The sequence below is a fragment of the Lactuca sativa genome, chromosome 2 (genome assembly GCF_002870075.4).
Source record: "Lactuca sativa cultivar Salinas chromosome 2, Lsat_Salinas_v11, whole genome shotgun sequence".
Classification (NCBI taxonomy): domain Eukaryota; kingdom Viridiplantae; phylum Streptophyta; class Magnoliopsida; order Asterales; family Asteraceae; genus Lactuca; species Lactuca sativa.
Genome location: NC_056624.2, coordinates 3,914,008 through 3,919,305, shown reverse-complemented (window position 1 = coordinate 3,919,305; position 5,298 = coordinate 3,914,008).

Here is a 5,298-nt window from a genome sequence, read left to right as displayed (position 1 = left end):
CTACTGGAAGAAGAGGACCCATACTTGATGCAGGGAGTATTCTGAAGGTTCTAACGAGCGTATTGAGGAGTGATGTTATGGTTCGAGTACCATGCATCGGAGCAGATTGAGGAATGATGTTATGGTTCGAGTACCATACATCGGAGCAGATTGAGGGGTGATGTTATGGTTCGAGTACCATACATCGGAGTGGATTGAGGAATGATATTATGGTTCGAGTACCATACATTGGAGCAGATTGAGGGGTGGTGTTATGGTCCGAGTACCATACATCGGAGCGGATCGAGGAGTGATGTTATGGTTCGAGTACCATACATCGAAACAGATGGAGGAGTAATGCTATGGTTCGGGTACCATACACCGGGGCATATTGAGAAGAGATGTCATGGGATGAGTACCATGGTTCGTAGTGAATGATGCTTGTGATTCTCCGGTTATCCGATCACGATTGATGAGGTAGAGATTGGACGCTATGGGTTTTAGGCATGTAGGCCATGATTGAGTTTGAAAAGGTGTCCCTCGAGAGGGAGATCGAGAGCCTATCAGAGTATTTTGGTAAGGAGTTAGAGGGAGGGGAGAATTTCGGTCTGAGTTGAGCAATCAGTCGATAGAGGAGATGTCACCTTCTATGACCTGAGTGGTGCTATTTATGTTCATGTGCGAAACATGGGAGGCCTGATGTTTAAGTTTCAGGTTTGGGGGTAAAACCCTGCAGGTTGTCATTGATGATGATTTTCCATCAGAGTATCAGGTAGCATGTGTGCTGCGAGATAGTGATTTACCATGAGCAGATAGTCAGTTGGGACTGAGATAGTCAAGGACCACGTTACACCTATTTGAGTATAGTAGGGCGTATTGTAGAGGTATCAGTGGGGAGTCCGGTCGAGTTAATCAATGCAGTGATTTTTCTATCCATGTTGGGTATTAAATATGGGAGTGGGTCCCTGTTCTTGGGATGATCCATGTGTTGGAACGTTGGTTGATGAGTCGAAGTGGGGAATATGATGATTTCGTGGTCCAGTCTATGAGTCAGTGATGTTATTGGATAGTTGAGTTGTTGGTATTGGATTGGTACGAGACTTGGAACGACTAGAGGCAGTCGTGACGAGAAGTTCTTGAGGATTTCATTTGAGGTTCAGAGTTATGAGATCGATTGATTTCCTTAAAGGGGATTATCGGGCGTTGCGTAGCACTTTCCAGGGGCAGGTGCGTTATTGCTGGTGGAAATAGTTCGTGAGGTTGTTGATGTGTCAGATAGTGATGGTTCGAACCCTAAGTGGGGGAGAACTGTGTGGTTTATTGAGAGAACCAGAGATTTGTGCAAGAGCGGTTAGGGGTTGGATGTAGAACCTGCGGCTTGAATTCATGAGATCAGGGGCATTGGTGGTCAAGGAAAGGTGTAGGGCGAGGTAATGCATGGGGTGTATGCCTGAGAGAAGGATGAGTGTCTCCACGGCGGGTGGTCAATGGTCAGGAATCTGGTGGTGGTCAGAGTCGTTTCAAGTGGAAGACTCGTAATGATGGTTTGGGCAGTTGAGAACTTCTAGGTTCAAATATGGGTAGAAGATTATCGAGTAGCCAACTCCCGGGTTGGGATGTGTATTCTTGCTTGAATTTTGAGCAGTAGTGGAAAGGGTTTCGGAGGATCATCAGTGTGTTCTGAAGGGTTAGCGCCTTCCTTGTATTCTAATTGAGTGTTTGGATGCTCTGAAGTTGCGCATCGAGTGATATAAGAAATTATTATGGGATTCGGAGGAAATGTATTGTTGTGTGTGTATGGTGTTGGGAGTGACGGAATCAGTGGTAGAGGCAGGACATTGTGATGCTCTGTTAGGGTGTTCTGTGGTTTCCGCGTATAGCATCCCAATTTCAGAGTTATTTAGAGTCTTGGGTTAAGATGACTATTGATGTATCATGTATCCACGGTTCCAGTGGAAGCCCTTCGTGTATTGTCATCAAGAGGGATTATTTAAGGAAGTGGATCTCCGCAAAGGTAGGTTCGTGTTATGGCGGTTGCCGCCAGAGTCTGTAATGCATTTCGGGACAAGTGTGCGTGTAACTATCTATGATAGTCTTCGGTGCATGAGTTAGTGAGCATAATGTGGCGTTGTAATGAGAATGAGAGTATAGGGTGATGCTACGGGGAGCCGTAGTATTTGCCAGTCAGAGGGTGTTGTGATGCTACGGGGAGCCATAGTACTCACAAGTTATAGAGAGAGAGAGAGTCGTGATGCTACGAGGAGCCGTAGTATTCACCAGTCAGAGGGTGTTGTGATGCTACGGGGAGCCGTAGTACTCACAAGTCAGAGAGAGAGAGAGAGAGTCGTGATGCTACGAGGAGCCGTAGTATTTGCCAGTCAGAGGGTGTTGTGATGCTACGGGGAGCCGTAGTACTCACAAGTCAGAGGGAAGGAGTCGTGGTGCTACGGGGAGCCGTAGTACTCACTAGTTAGTTGGCATTGTGATACTATGGGGAGCCATAGTACTCACTTTTCAGAGGCTGTTGTAATGTTGTGGGAAGCCATAGTACCCACTAGACGGCAAGAGAGTGTGATGTTGGAATGTTCTCCGATAAGTGCATGATGCAGAAGAGTTTTAGGCTTGAGGAGCCCTAGTGTTGAGTTTTTGGAGCCTAGTGGTTAAACCGGGGCGAGACTGGGGTCTCCGTCTCTGTCAGGAGGGTCAGCAAGGCGCGCGGGAGAATACGCGCAGCAGACGCCAGAGGTTAAGCGCTGAGTCGATCTTCGATTGGATTGTATTTTTATGAGAGAAAGGGAATTTCGTGACTTGCGTGTCACTGGGCCGTGATAGTGGTCACGGGGAGGAAGTTAGTGAGATATTTTGGATCATGTTATGTGTGACCTTTGGGGGTTCAGCTGTGGGGCCAAAAGCTGACCTGGTGCTCGGTATCGAAGGTGAATATGAGAAATGAGCTAGAGATTACCATGGTGATGTCTGTGGACACTTCTGAGTGAGAGAGCGATTCGGACGCTCGAAGGCATGCTTCGGGCATGTGTATTAGATTTCGGAGGGAGTTGTGACACGTATTTACCCTTGGTTGAGTTTTCCCTTATCGACAGCCATCATTCGAGCATTGGTATGCCACCTTTTGAGCTGTTATATGGGAGGAGGTGTCGTACCCCCATTTGCTGGGGAGAGGTCGGGCGGTGTGTTATGGGTAGCACGGAGATTTGGGCTGCAGACGACTGTGCAGATTCAGCAGGTTAAGCGGAGGTTATTGACCACTCAGAGTCGTCAGAAGAGTTATGTGGACAGGCGTCGGTCCGAGTTTGAGTTTCAGGGCGGAGACTTTGTGCTCCTGAAGGTCTCTCCTTGGAAAGGAGTGACTCGATTTAGGAAGAGGGGCAAGTTAGGGCCCGATATATTGGTCCATTCTGAGTGATCGTGAGGGTAGGCCGGGTAGCCTATCGTTAGGATTTGCCAGCAGAGTTGGGGCAGATTCACGACACTTTTCATGTGTCGCAGCTGAGGAAGGGTATAGCCGATGAGTCAGCAGTGGTTCCATTGGAGGATATTCAGGTGGATGCGAGCCTGAATTATGCTGAGAGACAAGTGGCCATCAGAGATCGGAAAATCAAGGTTCTGAGAAACAAGGAGGTACCCCTGGTTTTGGTTCAGTGGCAGCATCGGAAGGGGTCCGAGATGACTTGGGAACCGGAGCGTGGGATGCATGAGCAGCATCCAGAGTTATTTGCAGAGCGAGACTTCGAGGGCGAAGTCTAGTTCTAGTGGGGGAGAATTGTAACAGCCCGGATTCCCAGGTATTATTCATTTATTTATTTTTATGATTTGTGAGGGGACTCGGCAAGTTGGAGCCTAGAATCGTCGAGTATGATCGCGGATCTGGACGCGGGTTCGCGCCTGGACTCGGCGAGTCCAAGGAATAAACTCGGCGAGTCCGTGCTGTTTAATGAAACCCTAATTTCTCGGGTTTGGGGTCTATTTAAAGGGCCTTATGGCCGTCATTTGTGCTCACCAGCCCCCAGAGCAAAACCCTAGCGCATTTGAGCGTGTGGAGTGAGAGAAGGAGCCATTATCAACCATTGGAGGTGTTATTTAGAAAAGGAAAGGAAGTTTTAGACAAGAGGATCAACTTCCTGAAGATTTGAGGTCCAGAACATCACGTTTGAGGTACTATTTTCGAGCCATTCTCTGTTATGTTGGTGTTCATGATGATTTAGGGTTTGTTGAGCCCTTTTGTGGCTAGATCTAGTGCCCAATTGGTCCCATAAACGAGTTAGATTTTGGATCTGGACCCTTGGAGGTCCAGAGTGTCCCTTTGTCCAAGATTTTTATGAATCCATGGGGGGTTTTGGATTGGGGTCCTTGTGCTTGAGGTCAAAACACCATTTATGAGTCATGGGGTGTGTTATGAGCGCCAAGACATGAACTTTACGTGATGAATGTGTTTGGGAGGGCCAGATCTATGAGTTGTTGGAGCGGATCTGACCTCAGAAGTGAGATTGAGTTGGTGCATGGCACGGACTCGCCGAGTCCGAAGAACAGACTCGGCGAGTAGCATGAAGTTTGTCCTTAACCACTCAGCGAGTGGTCTTGCCGAGTTAAGGGTCGACTCAGTGAGTCAGGGAGAGTTAGAGAGGGTTGACAGGTGGACTGAGTCGAGCTGGAACTCGCTGAGTTATTCCCGAGACTCGGCGAGTTGAGTTGTGGTGGCCCCGCGATTCATGCCAGGTGGAACTCGTCGAGTCAGGGGAGTACTCGACGAGTCAAAAGAGAATCCTAGAGAGTTGGGGAACACATATAGACTCGCCGAGTCGCTCTAGTGCACTCGCCGAGTCCGGTCAAGTTGACCGTTGACCAGAGTTAACAAGTGTTGACTTGATGGGGGCAGTCAAACCTAGTTGAGAAAGTGTTAATTAGAGGTCTATTGTGTTATAGGAGGATTATAACTCGGAGGATCGAGCGCGAGTGACTTCCGGGATTTGCGAGTTATCGAGATACGCGAGGTGAGTCTTCTCACTATACTTTACCTTGAGTAGGTAATCAGAGTTATGTGTCAGAGTATGTGTATGCTATGTGTTGTACTGCATGATGTCTATGTGATTTATGTTGTGCATGTTTATAGAGTTGGAACCGGAAGGTTCCCAGAGTTAGAACCTGAGGGTTCACGGAGTTTGGGTGCACGGACCCATAGAGCTATAGCCTCGAGTGGATAATATGTGTTTATGTGGTATTTTGGGGAACTCACTAAGCTTCGTGCTTACAGTGTTTTGTGTTATGTGTTTCAGGTTTCTCTCAGGATCACGGGACGGCACC